Source organism: Antechinus flavipes, chromosome 1 (genome assembly GCF_016432865.1).
Source record: "Antechinus flavipes isolate AdamAnt ecotype Samford, QLD, Australia chromosome 1, AdamAnt_v2, whole genome shotgun sequence".
In the NCBI taxonomy this organism is placed as follows: Eukaryota; Metazoa; Chordata; class Mammalia; order Dasyuromorphia; family Dasyuridae; genus Antechinus; species Antechinus flavipes.
This window is the reverse complement of record NC_067398.1, coordinates 350,462,823-350,486,070: the sequence shown is the minus strand read 5'-3', so window position 1 is coordinate 350,486,070 and position 23,248 is coordinate 350,462,823.

Below are 23,248 nucleotides of genomic sequence, written 5' to 3'. Positions count from 1 at the left end.
ACAGAGAAGTTTGAGATCCTGAGAAATGAAATTGAAGGGGGTATGAAACTGTGTTCCCTTTAATCTATAAAATTATCACTCCAAAATTGTATCCCCTTTCCATCGAAAAGATCAGGGTCTTCCAGGCTCCAAAAAGTCTAGAGAGGGCCCATCTTTCCAGGATGAGACCAAGCAACATTATTCAAGGGCAAATCAACTCCCATTGATCTTTTGGAAAAGTCACACCTTATTCAGGAAATTCTCAATTCTCATTCAATTGAAAAATCCTGGTTTGTTCAGTTCAGGCTACCTTTTTCTCATTCTTTTGCAGAAAATCCAAAGTAGGACCCTGCCCACTCTTCTCAGTGCCAGCCTCCATTTCCCTAATAGGACTTTGGCACTAAAGAAGTCAGTCTCTTAGCAAAACTGGATTCCTATCCAACAACAAACTTCCATTTTTGCCATTAATATTTCTGGTTTGTGAATTCTTTCACGAAGGACCTGGATCGACCAAAAGGGGATTTCCACAACTCTCTAACTGCCACTAACCTCATCAAAATTACTTGCTTAAGATCACCTTGCTAGAAGTGACAGACCAGGACTCCTGCCTCCTGGTCAGTCATCATCAAAAATTCTGGCCTTTTGTATTGTGAAACAGTATCCAACCCATTTTTGACTACTAATTTCAATAATATGGTAGTACTCCCAAGCCAAGATATGACATGGTGGATGACATACAGACCCCTTGAATTAAAGAACATAGTTCAAATCTTGACTCTATAATTTACTACCTGTGGATAAGTTACTGTCCTTCCCTTAGGCCAGGGCTTCTTAAACTTTTTCTACTTACAACCCCTTTTTGCCTGTAAAAATAACTTTTTACAAAGTGGTAAATTTTTATATGCCCCAGGTACATAAGTATATAAAATAGATACAAATCACTTATTTTAAATAAATGCATCACATTCATTTACAAGATACCATATGAAGTCACAACCCACTGTCTGAGAAGCTAAACTCTAAACTACCACCACTCCCATAAGTCACTCTCTTAAGAGCTCAAGTATAACCCTTTAACTTCTGATTGTAAGGCCTATGATCTGGGGAGAAATAGCCAGTCTTACGTTGTATTCACGCTCACAATATAGCAAATTTCATTGTAGAAAGGTTTCTACTTTTCATTTAGCAGCATTTTAAATTTCTTAAAACATTTTCTACCTATTAATCTAGTTTGGTACAGTACCTATCACATGGTACTTAATAAATAGTGTTTATAGACTTGAATAGAAATGGAAAAAATTTTATTGATCATTTCACCAAGTTCCTTTATTTTTATAAAGAAACTAAAGCAAAAAATTAAATTCCTTGACTAAGCTAGTAAGTGGCAAAGCCAACATTTGAAGTCAGATCCTTTGACTACTTGCTACTCTACTATGCAGTTTTCTAAAAGATTGGTAGATATTATTAACTTAAATAAGAAAAATGAACCACTGATAATTTTTATATTATATACAACATTTATTAGGAAAATAACTTTGTCAAAATGATAATGTGCCACTCACACAAGAAATCTGAAAAAAAATGTTTATGTAGGTCATAGATTTGCAAATCACTAATCAAGGGCCCAATGAGATGCTGATAAATATTGCAGGAAAAACCCTTTTACATTATCATGGACCACCACACTTCAATCTGATATAATCTCCTTATGCTAGTAGAACAAGACAAACAGCCCAAGAAATTACTTAGCATTAAACACCTTCCTTTCAACAAACCAAAATAGTCATAAAATTCTAGAATGCTGGTATTGTTATGGGACTTGAATGTGAATAAATGAAGTATGCATTTCTCATGTATTGACAAAAAGATGCCAATCCAGAATATATCTCTAAAAGAATTAATCCATAAAGGGGCAGCTAGGTGACACAGTGGATAGAGCATCATCCCTGAAGTTAGGAAGACCTAAATTCAAATCTAGTCTCAGACACTTAACACTTCCTAGCAGTGTGACCCTGGGCAAGTCACTTAACCCCAATTGCCTCAGCAAAAAAAGAATTGGTCCATAAGAATTGTTTCCTGTGTCACAAAAAAAGAAAAAACTGCAACATGAAATCTTGCTGTTTCATATTGATTGCTTCCCAAATTCAAACTATGTGCTTCCAAATAAAAGTCAGGATTCCTGAATTTTCATATTCTTGTTTTATTCCTAAGGGAAATAGACTTGAATGTGAACAAAATGCCTGCCTAATGTGCTATGAAATAATAGCCGATACAGCATGGAGTTCCCTGATCTGGTTGTTCCCCCACTGTAATTTAGAAGAAGAAAAAGATTGGCAAAAGCTAAATTAGATTTATTGATATTCAGACTTCTTTATTCAGAAGAACTATTCTGAGAAAGGTAGAGCCTAGTCAATACTTGCTGAAAGAACACTAAGCATATGTTCCAATGTATTGAGGAAGGGGAGAAAAAGAGGGAATTACTTTCTACAAGCTGCTATAATATATCCGGGAAAAAAATTGGGACTCTGAGATCAAAGACATTGGATTCAATTCCAGTTTCTGAAACTGTCTGTGTGATCTTGGTGAAGTTACTTAAATTCCTCATGCCTTGATTTCCTTATCTGTAAAATGAGGGGATTGGACTAGATAGACCCAAATATTCCTTTACCCTTTGTGCTTCTATAACACCAATGGATGATGCTTAGACTATTTATTTAGGTTCTTTGTCAAGGACAAAAAACTTTTCCACAAAATGCACAAAAATCTCTATCTTAATGTCAGGCAAAAGGGTACCATTAAAAAACTCAAATGCAGTTCTCAAGCACTGCTCAGAGTGATAGATAATAGAAGTAATCTTCAGTCTAAATTTGTCATTTTAAAGACCCATGATTTTTTTCCAGCTTACAATTTTACCTTGACATTGCTAGAGAATATATGTGTGGGTTCTTTCTCTTTTGCTTACAGAGAAGAGCATCATGGTGCTGCCTTACCCACAGCATGGTGACCTTCTCGGATAACTCCCTCCCCTCCTAACCATGAAAGATTCTTGCCCTCGAAGGCTTGTCTTTACACTGCCGATGAGGATTGCAGTGGGACAGACAAACTGATCATATTTGTTCATTTCACATTTGAGGGTTCTCTCTCCATAACAGGAGCCGTTCCATTAGCATTTGTCATACCTCAGATATAGCTTTTCACCACTTTTTGGATGGTAGCTTTCCTAGGCTACTTTTTCTGAGCTGAGGGTTTTTTTTCCCTAGGATGCCAGACCAATCTGGTATTTGAAAATGCCAACACCATTGGCCCTGCTGGAAACCGATTAAACAATTTCTATGCCTAACAGCTCTTTTCAAGTTGCTGAGTTTTTGATTTTCATTTCTTAAGGCTAAATTTTCACACACACAAAAATTGCCCACTCTTTGCATGCAAATGAAGCCGTTTAGAAATGGAAATTGAAGCACAGTGAGGCCTGCATTAATTTACAAATCCATGGCAGATTTAAAATATTTTTTCAAATTGCTTCACACTTTTTGGGTGGGTGACACGTCACCATTTTCCTTAGTCTAAGTTATTTTCCTGATAAACTTTAGATGCCACAGAAGAGGGCATCTTTAGTGGAACCAATTCTAAGAGGCATCCCATTATTTCTACTTTTGTTTTAGTGAAATGCAGATCTCTGGGTTAAGAATGTTACTTTTCCACTTAGGGTAGCTTAGAATCCAAAATTCATTAGAACAAAAGCAAAGTCTTCAAATCATAGAAACTGTAAGAAACTTGTAAGAAAGCTTTCGAAAAAGATGTCTAATAAACAAACATGAATTATGTGATACAGAGTTTATTGTTCCAAAGAGATAGGAATGCTGACTGTGAAAGTGCATTAATAGAATAAATTTTTAAAGAGTGGACCTTGGCATCTTGCTCAGGCTAGAAGTGATCCTTCTACTGATCAACACAGGAACTGTGACCTTTTCCACTTGCTCTCTTGCAATCGGGACTGATTTGCTGCTCCTTGGACAGCCTGTTAGCCCTTCCCTAGCAACTCTTCCCAGGGAACATACACATATTGATTACCAAACTTTAGTATGACATGTGTAATATAGCCCACTGAAACTCAGAACTCCTGAGCTCGAGAGATTTTCCAGCTTCGGCTCATAGGTAGCTGAAGTTAGTTACTATCCTGCCTGGCAAAAGAATGATTTAAACAGGATTCAAAAATTCAATCTGCAGGGAAGCTGGAGGAATGCCAGTTAAAACTTAATGCTATATGCCACACAACAAAATCACAAGTCTGATTCTTCAGCTTGATCCCAACAACCCCCAAAAAAATCCTTTAACAATCTCTACAAGGCAATATTTGATTAATCTCATTTGCATATATTTCAGAGTAAAAAAATCTCAATTCTTGACAAATATTCTCTAATGTTAACTTTGCACTAATCCAATCCATCAGTAGCCCTCTGAGTATTACACACTGAATTAAGATGCATGACAGCCTGCACAGAAGTCCAAGGCATGCTCCCTGCCCTCAGGCAGCTTCTATGACAATCCAGTAGAAGAGACAAAACATATTCAGGAAAATAAATAAGTAAAAATTCAAGGCAGCATCCAATTGTCAAGTGATGGGTGTAAACAATAGGTGCTGCCCCTGCCAATTAGTCCAAATTAATGAGATTTCTCTACAACAATTTTCTAAGTCTGTGTCTGTGATCCCTTGTGCTTGTTTACCAGCCATGCATTGGAGCTACAGATGGTTTGCAATACGCTGACTTGTAAGACGCCCACTAGTCCTGCCCTCAACTTCTCCCCCAGGATCTGTGACATTTGAAAAATCCTTCTTCAAAGAAACCTTGGCCCCCAAACCCAGCTTAGAGGACCCCAAAGGGATGAGTTTAGAATAAAGGGTTTTTACTGGAGAATTGTTTTGACCTGAAGACATAAGATGATTGCAACTCAGCTTTTCTAAAGGTAAGAAGGATGGCTAAACAAAAGCCCCCAGCTTCTGAGAGACTCTTGAAAGGAGGATTGCCTTTGGAAAATGCTGCAAGAAGAGGAAGACATTACAACAAAACTCAAAAGCAGAATGATAACTGATGTCACATGCCTATCAATAGGGGGAGGTTGAGCTCAATTGAACCAAAACAACATGGTCTCTACTGAGACTGAGTTACAGAGAGTGGCACTGACCCACAAGCCACAGCTGCAGACACCACATGGGATCACCTCTTCCTGGTTCCAGCAGTAGCTGAATCATTCATGGCATGTGAAAGAGACTAATGTCTGCATTATTCTTCTCAAAAATTATAAAGGAGCAGGGACTTTCATGCTGAATATCCTCTATTCCCTTGGCTTACAAGACACTATGCTCTCCTGGTCTTTCACCTTCCTCTCCAATCTCTTTTTTCCTCTCTCTTATCATGGCTCTCCATCTCCTTCCAAAGCCCTCATAAGGGATATTCTCCAAAGATCTATTGTTAGCCCTCTTTTCTTCTCCATCTATATACTCTCTCCCTTGACAATCTTCTTGAATCCTGATTGCAATTACTAATTCCTAAATTCAGCTGAGCTTTATGGAGTAAAGAAAGACAAAGATTGAGCAAAGAGATTACTGGTTACTTTATAAATGTCCTAGAGGCATTTTTGGGGGAGTCCCTCTGACTCCAGAAACCCTAATTTTTCAAGATTCATCTCTAGCAAAATGCTACTTAAATGAAGTCTTTCCTGATCTCCTTCTTCTACTTGGGCCTTCCCCAAAAAAAATGTCTCCAATTGCCTCTAGGACATTTACAAAGTAACCAGTAATCTCTTTGCTCAATCTTTGTCCTTCTTTACCTCTCTATATGTTTGACTCTGTCAGACTCTTACTTTACACCTTCTTCCAGTTTTTTCTAACACTACTCCTTCCTGGTTCTCCTCCTACCTGTCTGACTGGTCCTCATTTCCCTTCGGTGGGTCCTTATCCACAACATATCTCCAACAGCTAGCTCAAACTCTACATGTTAAAAACTGAACTTAATACTCTTCCCTAAACACAGCCTTCTCATGAATTTTGATACTATCTCTGTTTAGGATACCATTCTTCCAGTCACTAAGATTCAAAACCTCAGTGGGATCCTAAACTCTTCACTATCATTCATCCTCCATAACGCTTGTTATTTCTACCATCACAAGATCTTTTGCATTCATTTCCTTCTTACTACTCATATAAACATCACTCCAACTGAGGCCTTTAATCACTTCTCACCTGAAATACTTCAATAGATTCCTAATTGATCTCCTCGCCTTAAGTGCCACCTCTCTTTTCACTCCATCTTCTCTATGCCTACAAAGCAATTTTCCTAAGATACAAATCTCAAATGTCATCCTCCTACTCAGTAAAGTCCCCATTACCTTTAGAATCAGCCACAGAGTGCCTATAAGCTATAAAAACTTAAAAAGGCACTAAAATTTTTGGAACATTCTATATAAACTCCCTTGCTTGTCATTTAAGTCCTTTTACAACTTGGTCCCAACTTTTCTTTCCAGTTTTATTGCATAATGAGCATCTCTACTGTGATCCAGACAAACTGGCTTTCTTACTGTTCCTCATACTCAATACCTTATTCCCCCTCCCTATTTCTGATAAACAGTCTGTTCCTTATGCATATTTCCTCACCCTCTGACTCCAGAAACCCTAATTTTTCAAGATTCATCTCTAGCACTTCTACTTAAATGAAGTCTTTCCTGATCTCCTTCTTCTACTTGGGCCTTCCCCCCAAAAAAATTACTTTGTGACTATTTTACTTATATTTTACACATTCCTACAGATGTACATTTTGTCTTCCACAACTAAACTGTAAATTCCCTTGATGTAAGAACTGTTTTCATTTTTGTCTTTGTGAACTCAGCATCTAACATAGTGCTTGACACACACTAGCATTTAATAGATGTTTGGTGATTGAATGATTGATCAACTGATCTACCTCCTGACTCACCAGCACTCCAATTTCAAAATATCCAAAACTGTCCTCCTCTTTTCCTTCTAAAACTTTCTCTTTTTGACTCATCTGTTTTGTCTAGGACAACTATTTACACAGGCTCCTATGACCGGAACCTAAAGCTGTCCTTAACTTTCCTTCTCCTTAACTTACCAAAACCTATGAATTCCATCTCCACATCATGATTACCTATATCCTTAGATCTCTTCCTCTCTGCTCTCAAGGATATCCTCCCATTGGAATACATGGGCGCTGTTGGAATACCTGACAGTGGCTGCTGGAGATATAATCCAGACCTGCAAAATGGATCTCTTTTTGTGAAAGGATGATACAAGGAGATTGAGAGGCAGTTGTTCTCTGAGCTCTCTGACTGAGAGGTCATTGCGTTGTCTGACCTCTTTCCTCTTCCCTCTGCCTCCAATTTATCTCATTCCCAGTCCACACCATCTGTGTCAGCAAACTGCCCTGCAGCTCCTTCAGATGGTATGATCCACAGCTATAGAGGATCTCAGAGAATTGACTTGTACCTTCACAATTCCCTGTTTTTTGTTTTTGCCTCCAATTTAACATCCTCCTAGGACAAATTTTCATCACACCCACCTATTACTTAGATAATGACTCTTTACCTGCCTTCTGGACTTTCATTTCTAATTCTAATTCTAATAGTCTATCTTTTATATGTTAATGCTACCAGAATCATTCAGAAAAATTCTTTTTATTTCCTCTTGAGGTAAGTTCAGACTTCTCTTCCTGGTATTCAAGATCCTCCCCAAACTAGATTCATTCTACTTTTATGAACATATGCCTACATTTTTTCAGTGCTCAAGTCAAACTTTATCTCTACCCCTAACCATGTTTTGAGCTATTCTTCTCAGGGCATTTTCTCTGCTTGTAATGATTTCCCTTAGTCTCTTTGCCTCTTTAACCCATTGTAAAAATCAGTATGTGCTGAGACCAAATATTCAAGTGTGTCATGTACATTTTGTTTTCTTCAGAGAGTCAATTGTTAAACATTTATCAGCACTCTCTGGTTAAAATCCAACTAAATGCCACTCCCTCCAGGAAAACTTTCTTCATCTTCCTAGTTGACCTTAGACTTTGTATAGCACCTTGTTCTATAATTCTCTGATGCATTTGTCAAATAATACTGTACATGCAACAGGCATCCTATTCAAATCTGGAAACTCATCATCATTTAGATTCATTGTGAGAGCTTAAATTTGGTTCATGGACCCTTCAAGTGCATTTTTTCCATACTAATAGAACAGAGCAATTCTTAATCAAATAGAAAGATAATATAGTGAACAGGATTGTGAAATAAAAAACAAGGGGAAAAAATGAAAGAAAAGAATCATTCTTTGCACTAAAATTCCATATACAAATGGGCACAATTGCTCATAGTATCATATATTATTGGGGAAGGGAACAATGTTTTAGAAAGCTCATATCTTGAGGTGAGTAATAGATTCAATCTTTATGATATTCACTTTGTATCATGGCAGGAAATTAATTCTGATACTATTTTGCCATTTAAAAATGACAAGATAGACAATTTCAGAGAAATCTAGAAAGACTTATAGGAATTGATACAGAGTGAAATGAACAGAACCAGGAAAAAATTTCACACAATTACAATATGGTAAAGTCAGAGAACTTTGAAAGATAAGTCCCTGATCAATGTAATAACCAACTTAAATTCCAGAAGATTAGTGATGAAATATGCTACCCACCTCTTGACAAATAATGAATTCAAGATGTAAAATGAGACATATTTTTGGACATGGGCAATGCAGAAGTTTGTGGGGGAGTTTTGACTGTGCTTATTTATTACAATATATTATTATGGGTTTTCCCCTCAGTATAGAGTGGGGAAGAATGACTGGAAAGAAAATAAATTTGTGTTCATTCAAAAATGAATCTAATTTAATTTTTTAAACTATATCTCTCTGAATCTACATGACTGCCTAGCACAGGTTCCTGGTACCACCCAAAGATCCTGAAGCTTCTTGCCTCTCCCCTATATTCACTTCCTCTGACGCTGGGAAAAGCCACTCTGCTACTGCCCTGCTATTAAAGCTACCTTCTACTGTTTCTTCCTTCTGCCTGGTAGTCTTCTATTGAAATTCTACTCTCTCTTGCTGCTGAACTCTGATACTTCATCATTTCTCTGTCACTGCTCTTCTAGCCCCTTAACTGCCATCCACTGAGGCTCTGCCCTTTGCCAGCTGCTGCTGTAGTGGTTATTTCACCTATCTCAAGATGCATTATTACTCCTTTTTAGAGAGGGGTCACAGTCTAGATGTGTGGCTGAATAACCTGACTTTCTTTATTCAGCAAATACACAAAAGGCTCACAGACAGTTTTGATAATTCACTGACTCACCTCATTTCAATGGAAGGCCCCCCCATCTTTCATTCCAGTGGAGTTAAGGCAAATGAATGCAATCATGTACTATTATAATCATGATCAGTATTTCTCACTGAGTCTTTCTGAGGTTGTGAAAAAAAAGATATAACTCCTTGAATGCTATCATGCCCCTCCATATAAAAGGTTCATAGTTAAGCAAATGGCCCAGAAGCTCCAATTAGTCTCCAGAAGTAACTAGAAACACAGAATAGGAAACACTACTACTGTCTTTGCCAAGTCCTGACACCATGAGTTAGCATATTTTAGCTTCCTCTGTTAAACTATAAGCTCATTGAAGTCAGGAAACATTTCTAAAATTCCTATCTACACTTTATATCTTTTACAATACTTGAGACATGATAAACAATACATGTTTATTCAAATTCTATTGTTACTGTCAGAGACAAAACAAATTTCTCTCTTGAAAAGTTAATGGTAATAACTTTAAAATGATCTTTCTAATAGTTCCAATTAGATCAAATATAGTTGTTTCTTCATGTTGTTAAAACAAATGTAGAAACAAAAACTCACAGAGATAATATTATATCAATATGGTTTTATAGCTAACTTAGAAAATAGATATTCACAATTTTAAAGAGATGAAAAGACAGTGAGTCAAATTTCCCGATTAGTTCATGTAGCCCTCTAGTTATCTTGGTCTGCTCTGTTCGAGGCCACAGTGGGGGCTGAAAAAGCAGTGGCCTTAGACGCAGAAAAGCTGATTTAATTCACTTATTTACTATTTAGTTATATAACCTTGGGGCAAATAATTTCATTCTTCTGAGTCTCGGTCTCCTTTTTTGTAAAAGAGGATGATGCTTAAGTATTACTTAGACCATAGAATAGCTTCCAGATTTCAAAGTGTTACTTACATAAATTAATCAATAAGTATTTATTAAATACCCATTATGTTCTGGGATAAAGAGACAAAAATGTGTCTGCCTTCAAGAAGTTAACATTTCCTCAGGGGGAAATTCACATGGGTACACATACATATAAAAAGATAGATGTGATATTTGGAGATAGATTTGCAGAGATAGATATGGAATTTAGACATAGAGATAAAATAGAAATACAAGGTGATTTTTAGTTGAGTAGGCACTGACAAAGTGGAGGGAGGTAGGAAGGCAGGATTAGAAAAGGCCTAAATATAAGGTCTTATTTTGGTCTCACTATTTCATGTACATACAAAGCAAAAATCAAAAAAGCTTAAAACACTGTAAAAATAAAAACTTGAAAAAGAAGGGAGATGACAGGGAGAAGAAACAGGATCCCCAACATTTATAAAAGATGAGAAGTGAGATGATAAGGAGGGCTCCCAAACAACTCAAATGTCCCCCGTTCTCTTTCACCTACCCTGGAACAATTCTGCAAAACTCATCCCCTCTGTAATTTTTTTGTGTGCCATCATTAGGCCTGGCTCCAACATTAGGCCTTCATTCTACTCTAAGCTCTAGAAATAGATTTATGCCGTCATTTGCTTCCATTACCCCAATATGAGACAGTTTCCTGCACAGTGACTTTTATTCTTGTTTGGCATTTGTGCTTTTAAATGACTCGGTGACTAATGCTTTGGACGCTGCACATGATAATTGCCTGAGCAAAAAAGCATCTCTTTGTTCTTGCCCACTCACCTTTTGTGTGGAGTTTCCCACTCAAGCTCCCTTATTTATGACTTGTTGACATTCTTCTATATTTAGCAAGTGTTTTGCTAATATCCATGGAGTCATCAAAGGTGCAGCTGCTTCATCTCTACAGGAAACCCCACTTTAGGGGCATAGCTTTACTCCAGGAAGATTTGTTCATGCAAGGCCCTCTGCATGAAAATGAGATTCGAACTTCTTAATTTTTAAATTAGCAGCCCTAATGATTCTCTTTCTTCTCGCCTTTTGGGGCCAGATGAACTCATGACTTATTCTTGGTTGATTGTTGAACTCAGGAGGATGTTTGTTTTTCTGCTCTTCTTAATGTGGAGTTATATTTGGTTATGTTTTTTCCTCCCCATCCATAGCTCCTTTCTTCATCAGAGTAGCAGGATATCTTATTTTTGTGCTCTCGGTGGCTCCAACTTAGAAGTATGTGACAGGACTTTTCTGTTTCTGCTTGAGTCACTGATTTAGGGCATAGATTCTAGATCTTTCTCATAAATTGAAAAATACTCAAAAAGATTTCAAAAATATGACCACTGAAAAGAAATGAATTAGCCCCACTACAGGGCAAAAATCAGTATAAGGTAGACTCATCCCAAGTCCCAGATGATATGAAGAGTTTTTTATGAAAGTACCCACATGACTTTATTTTGGAGAGGTTTTATATGTAAGAAGATGCAACCTCATGCTATGGGAAGAATGCTGGATTTGGGATCAAAGATGCCTAGTTAAGGTCCCATACCTGAAAATTATCATAACATTGTCATAGCCTCTCTGGACTTCTGTTTCCATACTGAAAAGAGTAAACCCAGATGAGCTGTGAGGCCCTTGTAGTTCTATGTTCTTTTAACCTATAATCTTCTAGCACTTTCCCTTTCAAGAAAACCTGTTAGTGAGACTCCCTTGGAATGTATTCCATATAAGGTATAAAACCTCATTACTTACAATATTTATGATATCCTCTGCCTGGTTCTCAAGCAACATGGAGAACTTTGATCTTATTATTTCTGGGTACATGAACTAAAGAAGTCTTTCTCCCCATTTTAGGGTATATCCAGTTATCTTCTCACTATTGAAAGCTGTTAACCACACAGTGAAAGGTCTCTTGATTGGCTGCTAGGCCTGAATTGAGTATGCTTACAAAAAGTTCCAGGGGTAATCTTGTTTTTTTTTCTAGTGGTTTTTGAATGAAGAGAATTTTGGGGAGTCAGGATGTAGGAAATAGAGTCTGAGGTGATTCAGAGTGTTTCTCTTGGGTGTGGGAAGGGGAAGGGGGTGAGGAGAGAAGTAAATATGTATAAGAGAGACAGACAGACCAGCCTCACAACTCCTTGCCACCTAAAATACTACCTGGTCCTTTGTAAGAATTGAACTTCTTGATTTTAAATTAGCAGTTCTAATTCTATCTTTCTTTTCTCCTTTTGGGGCCAGATAAACTTATGCCTTATTCTTGGTTGATTGAGACAGACAGACAGACAGAAAATTATCACACTTAACATTTATTTTCACAATCCAAATGATCTCTTTGCATGAAATTCTATGGCAACCTGATTCCTTTTCTCTTCAGAAAAGCAAATTTTCATTTTGAATCTTCCTGAATTCCTTCCACCAGAACAGTGTTAAACACTTAGTCCTATAATCTAGCATTTAAAATGGGTTAGGGAAGGAAGGAAAGAGTACTTTGGTGAAGATCTCAAAAGATCTAATATTGTCTACAATCAACAAGGGGTAAACAGGAAGGAAAAGGGAGAGAAGAAAGGTAAACTGGAAGTAGCAGGAAAACATCCTAAATTTGGATCAAGAGACATGAGTTCAGGCCCCAATCTACTATTTCTCTATGATGTTGAGCAAGTCACTTCTGCTTGGAGTCTCAGTTTGGACATTTGTAAAATGAAAGGAGGTCTTTTGCCTTTCTTAGTCCTAAAGAAAATTTGAGAAGGATGGTATTATTGGTTGGTTGGTTGATCTCTCTCTCTCTCTCTCTCTCTCTCTCTCTCTCTCTCTCTCTCTCTCTTTCTCTCTTCTCTCTCGCTCTTTCTTTATCTCTCTCTCTTTCTCTCTTCTCTCCCTATTTATTTCTCTCTCTTCTCTCTTCTCTCTCTCCCTCTCTCCCTCCCTCTCTTTATCTCTCTCCCTCTCTCTATCTCTATCTCTCTCTTCCTCTCTCTCTTTCTTTATCTCTCTCTCTCTTTCTCTCTCACACATACACACACACACACACACACACACACACACACACACACACACGTTTTGCTCAGTTAGAAAAAAAATATATTAAAATCCTTCATGTTACAGATGAGGACAAGAAGACTCTCCCTCTTCAACTCACTCATCCCAATGAGGTGGTATAACTTGCCAAAGACCACACATACTTCTTTCTTCAGAGGGAAGAAAAGGGGGAAAACATAGATTTTTGAGACTTCAATGAATGTGATATTTAGAAAACAGTAGAAAGACTAGCATGACTAAAGCAAAGGCTCATGTGGGGATGAAGTGAGAGATAATGGTAAAAAGAGAGTTTGATACCAGATTATAGAAGGTATCTAATAGGGGCATGCCTTGTGCCATTACATTGTTAATTCAGTCTTGATTTTGGGGTGACACAAGTCATATATAAGTCATTAAACAACGAAAGGAGGTTAACTTAGCTCTAACATAACAGACTTTTTTTTGACAAGGCAATTGGGATTAAGTGACTTGACCAGGGTCACACAGCTAGTAGTTGTTAAGTGTCTATCACACAAGGCTGGTCAGATACTTCTGATCCCAGGGCCAGTACACTATTCACTGTACCATCTAGCTGCCCCATAATAGTTATATTTAACAAAGATATCATAGCACTTAGATTCAGTAGTTGTTCCCTGCCCCACCCTATCTTGTCTGTATATAGAAAAATGACTGGTGAACAGGGCAGGATGTAGTCTCAGGATATCCACCAATTCTGAAGTTCTCAGTTCTTAGGAGACCAGGAAGAGAAATCAATATAGCCAGAAGCTACCAGGAAATTGAGTCAAAGAGGGCGCAATTTAAACTTTTGCCTTCCAGCCAATCAACTGCCAGTTTTGTTGTTGCCTTTTAGGAAAAAAAAATCTAGTCTACCGTTTCCACATTTGTAACTGATATTCATCTATGGAGTTTAGGAATAAGAATTAGGAATTCTGAGGAATTCTCAAAATTATAAGTTGTAATTTTTATAACATTTTACACATCTGTTTTAAAATAATAATTTGTGACCATAATAATAAACAATGAATCATTTTACCATGATTGGGTAGTAATGAAAGTTTCAGAGATTTCATATCAAAATGATGATAAATGAATGATTTTTTGTTATAACTGATTTAAACCATAACTGGCAATGAGCTGACTGATTTCCTGTATCTTTCTTTAAAATACTTCCAATATTCTTCATATTCTTTATTCATTATTGTGGCTATCTAGAAAAAAGTGATTAATAAATGCAAACTATTAAGTATTTATGAAGAACTGCAGCCTATGGTGAATATTCAAACAGTGGCAACTGCCAGCAAACATTATTGGAGAGTATTCAAATAATGTAACATTCAGATCTCCCTGCAAGGTTGACAGCACTACAAAGAATCACATGCTGACATTGCCAATTTAAGAACTTATTTTGCTTCCAAAACTTGTTATTCTTTGGAACACCATTCATATTCTTTGTATAAAATATACTGTGCATATAAATCTATTAATATTTATTTTATTTGCAAGAATGACTCACCATTAGCCACAGACAGAGTAATAAACACACACACTTATAATATTGCAAGTTAAATGTAAAACTGACTGATTAGATGATGGTGGTAATCCAGTAGAAAGGCAATTATGTGGTACGGTAAATAGAATGCCAGGTCTGAAATCAGAAAGACTCATTTTCCTGATTTTAAACCTGATCTCAAATACTTACTGTGTGACCCTGGGCAAGACTCTTAACGTTGTATGCCTCAGTTTCCTCATCTGTAAAATGAGCTGGAGAAGGATATGGCAAATGACTCTAATATCTCTGCCAAGAAAATCCCAATGGGGTTGACTGAAAGAACTGAACAAATACAAAATACAAACAAATACAGTGGATAGAAAGGTGATCCTGGTGTCAGTAATGATTGAGTTCAAATTCAACCTTAGACATTTATTAACTAGGTTAATGTGGGCAAATCACTTAATCTGCCTGCCTCAGCTTCCTCAGTCACTATGAAGTGAACAAGGGACTATCTCAAACACTAGGCTACTATATTCAATTACTTCTAAGTCATGCTTACCTAATCTGTTCCATAGAATGATTTTCCTATTTTAATCAGTGCTTAATAGTTCTGACAATTGCTTCCTTGTGGTATAGTTTAGCAGCACTGTAAAGAACTAGAAGGAAAATAGATATCTACTGACTGGAAGATAAATAAACAAATAGTAATATGTGAATATAATGGAATATTAATACATCTTTGGAAATTTTCAGCCCAAAGAATTCAGAGAAATTTGGGAAGAATTCATAATAATTTAAATTGAATGAAATAAGCAGAACCAGGAGAACAACTTATAACATATATAACAACCACGTTAACGTAAACGAAAATGACACTGATAGACTTCAGAGCGTTGATCAATAACATGACCTTGGAAAGCACACAGGCAAACAGCATCACATTTCTCAGCAAAGGAGTGATGGATTATAACTACAAATAAGGAAGGTATTTTCAGGAATGTCCAAAGACTTAGTTAGTTTTTGCTCAACTATTGTTCAGTCATTTCAGTCATGTTCAACCTCTTTTGGGGTTTTCCTGGCAAAGATAACTGGTGTAGTTTGCCTTTTCCTCCTCCAGATCATTGTAGAGATGAGGAAACTGAGGCAAACAGGATTAGGCGACTTTCCCAGGGTAATACAGCTAGGAAGTGTCTGAGGCCAGAACTGAAAACAGAAACACTCCTCTACCTAATTCCAAGCCCAGAACTCTATCCTCTGTGTCAACTAGCTCCCCTGGTTCACTGTGCTTATGTGTTTAAAAAGAAGCTCTATATGTACATATGGGGAAGGGAGCAAAGTGAGGATTATTTGGAAGTAAAAGTGTTTTTAAACAGAGAACCAAATCAATGAAACTTTTTTTTTCCCAGGGAAACTGTGGACATAAGAGATCTCAAACCTGGGTGGTGAGAAAAATGCCCAAAGGGCAGCAAATGGAAACTTGTCTCCATTCCAAAGCCTTCAGGGTAGAATCAAACATTTCTTCCTATAATCTCCAGATAATCTCTCTCAAAATGGAACAGCACAAAGCACCCCGTGTCTACCATTTCAAAAAATACTCTCTTAGACTCCCAGTACACACACAGACATGCAAAATTCAATACTGATAGTTACTATATTTGCATAAGAAAATTAGCCACCAAACAGTTGGAAGAGTGTAAAGGCCTAAAATAAGCCAGAGGGAAAATTCTACCTAAATAACAGGACTGCCCAAAGAGAAAGTCTCTAAATTGAGTTTACACTTTTACACTGATAATCCAAAAGGTAGCTGGCTTCTAAAGTATAGCTTTAGTTTGTATCCATCCTTGCAAAGGAATGTTCAAATTGGGTTGGGTTGGGTTGGATTGGGGTAGGGAAAGGGAACTTGTGAACAATAGAGCTGGGGGTAGGCTAGTCTGAAGTTCAGTGAAGTTGAATAATAGCCTCTGAAGTTGGTAAGAAAGCATCAGAGATGAAATTTGAGCCCAAGTTGTCTAATGCTAGAACCTGTGCTCTTTCCAATGTATCACACTAATTTTCCTCTAAATAATCTATTTCAGACATTTAAATGGGATGAGCAAAGACCAGACAAGAAACAAAGATGTGCACAGATGATTAAATCTGCTGTCCCTCTAAGCAAAGTAGTCAAATCATTTATTCAACAAGCACATACCTACTATGTACTAGGTAGTCAATAAGGATACAAAGATTAAAAAAAAAAAAAGACAGGGTCCCAAGGAGCAAACAAAACAAGTCAATAGTATAAAAGGGAGTTTGAAGAGAAGTCCAGGCAAAGTACAGTCATTGAAGAAATGTGCCAACAATCCCAGAATTTAGAGATAGAAGAAACTTTAACTATAGTGTGGACTAAATCTCTCATGACCAACAAACTCTTAGTCTTTCCTATGTGTCTGTGAACACTGAATTAGGTACTGCAAAGATGAACCAAGGTCAATTCACACCCACAGTATCTTTCCACTATGACTCTCTAGTTAAACTTAAAGCCAAATTCCCATCCACCCAAAGAAACTGGCAAACTTTTTCGTAATAGTTCCCTTTGGCTCTGAATAGTCACCACCACAATATTCTTCCAATCACTTCATCTGACTAAACATAACATACAACACACACACACACACACACACACACACACACACACACACACACTTATTTACTAAGTCAGATGCTTCATATTGTCATCATTGCCTTCCATGATCAGAAGTCCATTTGTCCTGGCATCTTAAAGATTTTGATGAAATGAAAAGTGAGGTTCCCTCTGGAAAAAATTCGAGGATATAACAGAGTAATCATGAGAAGGGAAAAGATGGGAAAGAGCCAAACTGAATGTGGGAGAGGTGGAATGAGGATCTATTTTTCTGTCTGAACTCCCCAAACCCTCAGGAAATAAGGCAGAAAGGGGAAATTCATACAAAAAGAGAAGACCTCACTATAATTGTGAATCTAGTTATTTCTTTACTAACTGAAAAATAATTCTTGCTAAGAAATTTTACAGATGAAAATTAGGGCATAAATTTTACTACCTATACTAGATGATTTAAATTTTTTTTAATATCATGCCTCAATACTGGGTTATAATTTGTTTTGAAAATAGCCTAATAGAGTAGAAAGTATACTGGTTCTGTAGTGAAACAGGCTCAAATCTCACCTAGGACACTTATTACTTGTATGATCTTGGGCCATACTTCCCCTTCTCTGGGCTTCAAGTTTCCTTATCTGTGAAATGAGGTTTGGACTAAATGGTGCTTCAGGGACTTTTGAGTTCAGGATCTGATGATCCTATAATCTTTAACTGTACTACTTAGTAAAAATAAAGGATTAGAACTACATCCACAAAATTTGAAATACTTTGTCTCACACTGAGTGTATGTGATCACAGTCTTTCAAAGGACTGATCATTAGTAAGGAAACAGATCACTCATTTTAGCCAACATTTCCTTGCAGACCCAAACTTGTTGGAAATAGTTAAGCCAGAGAGAGAGAGAGAGAGAGAGAGAGAGAGAGAGAGAGAGAAATCCTGCCTCTCATTAATATTAACCCTTCAAATATCTGCTTTTACTATATGTCTTGTGCCATCTTTATTAAATAAATCAGTGGAGAAAGGATAGAGAAATTGGAAAAATGGGGGTTGGGGTTTTGAAGTGACAGTGACAATTTGACATTCGAATTGCTGAGTTTAATTTCCTTTCCCAAGATCAAAGTATACAATTTTGTGATGAAAGCAGGAAAAGATTGATTGCAGTTATATGGAAATATCATAGATGTATATTATTGATTTATATTAGATACAGAAATGAATAGTGATTTTATGGATGGAAATTATTTCTCCTTCTGTTTAATATTTAGGCCATGTCTCCTCTGGCATCATACCCCAGTTATCTTTCTCCTCCTACTTCACACTTTCCATAAGCCTTCTGGTTTCACAGCAGATGCATTGTAAATCTTCTCCTTCTAAGTATCCCACATATGTTTCATTAAAAGTGTTTGTTTCTTTGATCAGCTTGACGTTTCTAATGTGGAAAAAAATAATAATTTTTTGACTCATCTTTGAAAATATAAGGTTCCGATGTGGGGTTCACAAGCTTAATATGTGCACCCGCCAGGGGTCCTGGGATCCTCTGCTCACTCTTTGCGGGGGCTTCGGCATGCTCTCCCACGACAGCTCCAATTTGCACTGATGCATCGACATAGAAAACAATCTTGTTATTTGTTACACTTTAGAGACAAATGTCAAAGTGCATATGGGAAAAACCCAAGGAGAACAGCAGCAAGCGGAAGGCATCTCGGGAAGTGTTGCTTAGCAATGTCTAATGGACTTTTCATGGGAGTATGGAGTTTATCCACCAAGGGGACCCTATTCTCATGCATAGTGGCTAGTTGAAACACTTCAGTGGGCAAATGAGAACCACTGCACAGCAAGGGTGACGGGAGCTCTGAGTCACGGATGGAGTCCGATTTGGGTCTTCTTGCCCTCTAAGACAGCCTACTTCCCAGCAGGGGAGAAATGAGCCACTTGGTGACAAGGCCCTTAATTTCACCATCCTCCTCCTCCTTATCACCACCATTGTTAGCCGTGATCCCAGAATAATTTGAAGCAGCAAGGAAGTGCCTAGATCCCTAACTCCAGGGGTCCAAATGACTAAATTCTGCTCCAGCACCAGAAACCTTGTTCCAATAGCTGAAAAGGGCAAATGAAAAAAAATCTATCTATCCTCCGATATTTGATCTCTCTGTCACAAATCCTCCTTCTGCTTTCTCTCAAAGGATTAAGGAAAGGTACTGGTAATCAGGCTTTAAAGGGATAATCCTGGATCTATGTTGTTAGAGGGGTGTGGGGGTGGTTGTTGTTGTTATTGTTGCTGTTGTCCTTTTGTTTTAACAGACTGACCCACAGCAAGACTTTCTCTCTAGAACAGAGGGTTTTTCTTAATTGTGTCTCTAGAATCACTGCCAATTTACTCCAGGGTCTCATAATAGTGTGAAGATAACCAAAGCCAAAATTGGGGGAGCAAAATAAGGTTTTATACCAGGGGGGGGTTGATTTACAGGGTGTTGAATTTAGAGAGCACTTCCTGTCTTTGAGCAACATAGAAAAAAACAAAGCTAAATGGCAAACATAGGGCAGGGGATGAAGACCAGATCTGTGATTTCAACACTGAAGGAATCTCCTAAAAGAAAAAATATTTCCCATAAATAAGTTACTGCCTTCTCTGTCCAGTTCTCTAGCCACTCTACTTTGCTGCCTCTCATTTGAAGTAATTATAGCTGCCTAGATCCCAGCTTCTTAAACTGTGGGCCACATAACTGAATGTGGGGATTGTGAAATTATGATTATCAGCAAATGTTTGATTTGTAAATCTGTTTTAAATACTAACATACCCAGGATCGTGGAAAAATTATTTGGTGAAAAGGGATGGCAAGTGGAAAAAGTTTAAGAAGCCCTTGACTAGATCATTGAGATGATAGATAAGTGACTTTTCCAGAGTCATACAGCCAGTATTTGTTAAACCTGGGTCTTCCTAAACTCAAAGTCAACTCTTTCTTACTATGCCCCTCTAAAAGAGTAATTAAAATAGGAAGCTTTAAGCTAACAGGCTAGAGGTTGTTCTTCTCATATTCCATTCCCCACAAACCACCTCATCTGAAGGTGTTCCTGTGAGTAGTCATATGCTTAGGTTCCAGGGTTACTATCCCCATTGTCAAGCCTCCTTCCCAACTATTCCAATTAATGTGTTCTTTTTAAAACTTGCTTCATGTGGGGTTAATTTGTTTTAATCTGCCAGCATTTGCTAAATGCCTTCTATATGCCAGGAGCTACAGTGACCAAGACAAAAAATGAAATAATCCTTCTATCATATAGGAAGGTCCTCCTTATACTTGTACCGAGTAAGTACAAAAGAGGATGGAGATGGAACCTGTGATTTCACTATACACTCCCTCTACTAGCTCAGATCAGTCTTAGAACCTTAGAGAACTGTCCAGAATACTGAGAAATTAAGTGCCTTGCCCAGCACCACAAAGTTAATTTGTATCTGTCAGAGGCTTGATATGAACTCAGGTTTTCCTGGCTTCAAGTCTAGTTCTTTAACCATTATACCTTGTTGCCTCTCATATAAAATGACACAAATTAATATAAAGAAGGAATGAACAGAAACAAGGGAAGATTTTATACAGTAACAGCAATGTAGTGTTAAGAATGACTTTGAACAACTAAGTCATTTTTACTATTATAAATATCCAAATTATCTATAAAGGACATATGCATCCAGAGAAAGAACTGATAAATTGAAGCATGTACAGAATGATTTTACATATTACATTTGTGTCTACTGGTAGCTATCTTTAGGGTGGGGAGGAGGGAAAAATAAAAGAAATTTACATGATAAATTTATTATTAATTTTAATGGAATAGCAAGTTCTACATAATAGATTTGTAGTTTCATATGCGACCTTTTTTATTTTATTACACTATGTTATGGAAATGCTTGTTTTATTCCATAAATTAACAATAAAATAAATATTCAAAAAAAGATGGAATGAGAAATAATAATTGGGAAAGGGGCATCAGGAAAGCTCACATTCAGAAAGTGACACCTGAGGTTTACTCTGAAGAAAGCTAGGGATCTCAAAAGGTTAGATTTAAGGAGAAAGACAGACTGTGCAAAAGCAATAGTAATGGAATGTTACATACCAAAAAAGAAAAGTAGTAAATAGGATGGAACATAGTATATGTGAAGGAGAATAATAGTGGTATGCATGGAAAAGTTTCCTGGACCCAGTGAGCAAAGGATGTAAATGCCTGAAATGTATCTTTAATCAAAGAGATATCACTGGAGCTTTGTGAGCATTTGAGTAATGATCACATTAGATAGATAGATAAATAGATATTACTTAAAAATATCTATTTAGTAATAGCATAGAGGATGGATTGGAAAGGGGAGAGACCAGAGGCAAGGTGGCCATTTTGGAGGCTACTATCAGAGTTCAGGTGACAGTTGATGAGCGTCTGAATCAAAGGGTTGAACAACAACACTGATGAAGAGTCAAATATAAAAGTTATTACAAAGATAGAATCAACAAGACTCAGTAACTTATGACATACATAAAATAAGAGAACAGAAGAGTCATATCTGACTCCAAGTCTGTGATTATAAGGATGGTGATAGCCTCTACAGAAAGAAAAGTTAGAAAGAAGAGTGAGTTTAGGGGAAGGAAGGGAAGATAATAAATTCTATTTTTAAAATATTGAGTTTGTGATTTCTGTGGAACATTCAGGTAGCAATATCTTGTAAGCAATTGTTGGTGAACTGTAGTTCGCTAGAGACATCCCTATTAGATATGTCTATCTGTCATTTGCCTAGATATAATGATTTAACCCATGGGAGCTAATGAGAAAAACAACAGAGAAGCAAGCACAGGACAGAGTTGGTATACATCCACAGTTATGATATAAGGGATAGATGATGAACCAATTTAGAATATTGAGAAGGAATAGTCTGACAGGTAGGAGTACAACAAAAACAGAGAAGACAGTAGGTCTGGGAGGAAAGAGTATGAACAATATCAAATGCTACATTAAAGTAATAAAGGATGTAGAATGAGAAAAGGCCATAGCAGAAGCAATATCCTAACCCTGACCCATGCAAATTAAACTAGTATTTCCTCAAAATGTATTAAAACCATCCTTGTGACTTGATTAACACAGGGAACTTCATCTATTAACATAACTTTTTTGTACCCTGATTACAAAACAGTCACAAGAAGCTCCAAATTTCTCTTTATTGTTTGATTAATGGAAACCAAGGGGCAACTTCAGAAACAAAGTTTCATTCAGTTGAGTCAAATCAATCCTTCTAAAAAAATTCTTCTCCTTCAATGTCTCTTGTTAATTACTGAATCACTTCTGTGTATCTAATTTTCTTCTAATATTGAACATAACTGACTGAGTCAGTACCAGCCCAGAATATCTTTGAATTTATCAATTAAAAATGCAGTTTCACCATCAATGACATAAGAAGTCAAACTTTAAAAGGTTGAGGAATGAATTGTAGGGAAGGAAATGGAAGTGATGAGAAAAGATAGCACTGGCCTGAAAAAGATGCAATCAAGTGTTTTAATAACTTGAGGAGAAGTTAAGATCAAGAGAAAAAAATTAAGGATAGGAGAGATTTGTATAGTTTCAATAGAAGGGGCAAGTTCCCAGAGCAGAAAAGAAAAAAAAATATTGAGAGTTCATCCAAATAGAGACTTCAAGGAAAAGGAATTTAAGATTTAGAGGTGGATGAAAGAGGCACAAATGACTTCATTTTTTACAATTAAATATAAGGGGCCTTCTAGCAAAAGGAAAAGAGGAAAAGTACTTATTGCAGGAGCAAAAATTCATATTTATGATTTTGAAAGTGAAAATGGGTTCTCAAAAGCAATGCCAATGGGGTGAAAATCTGAGCATGTCCTACCAAGGAAAGAATTTGCATATGGACCTGGTA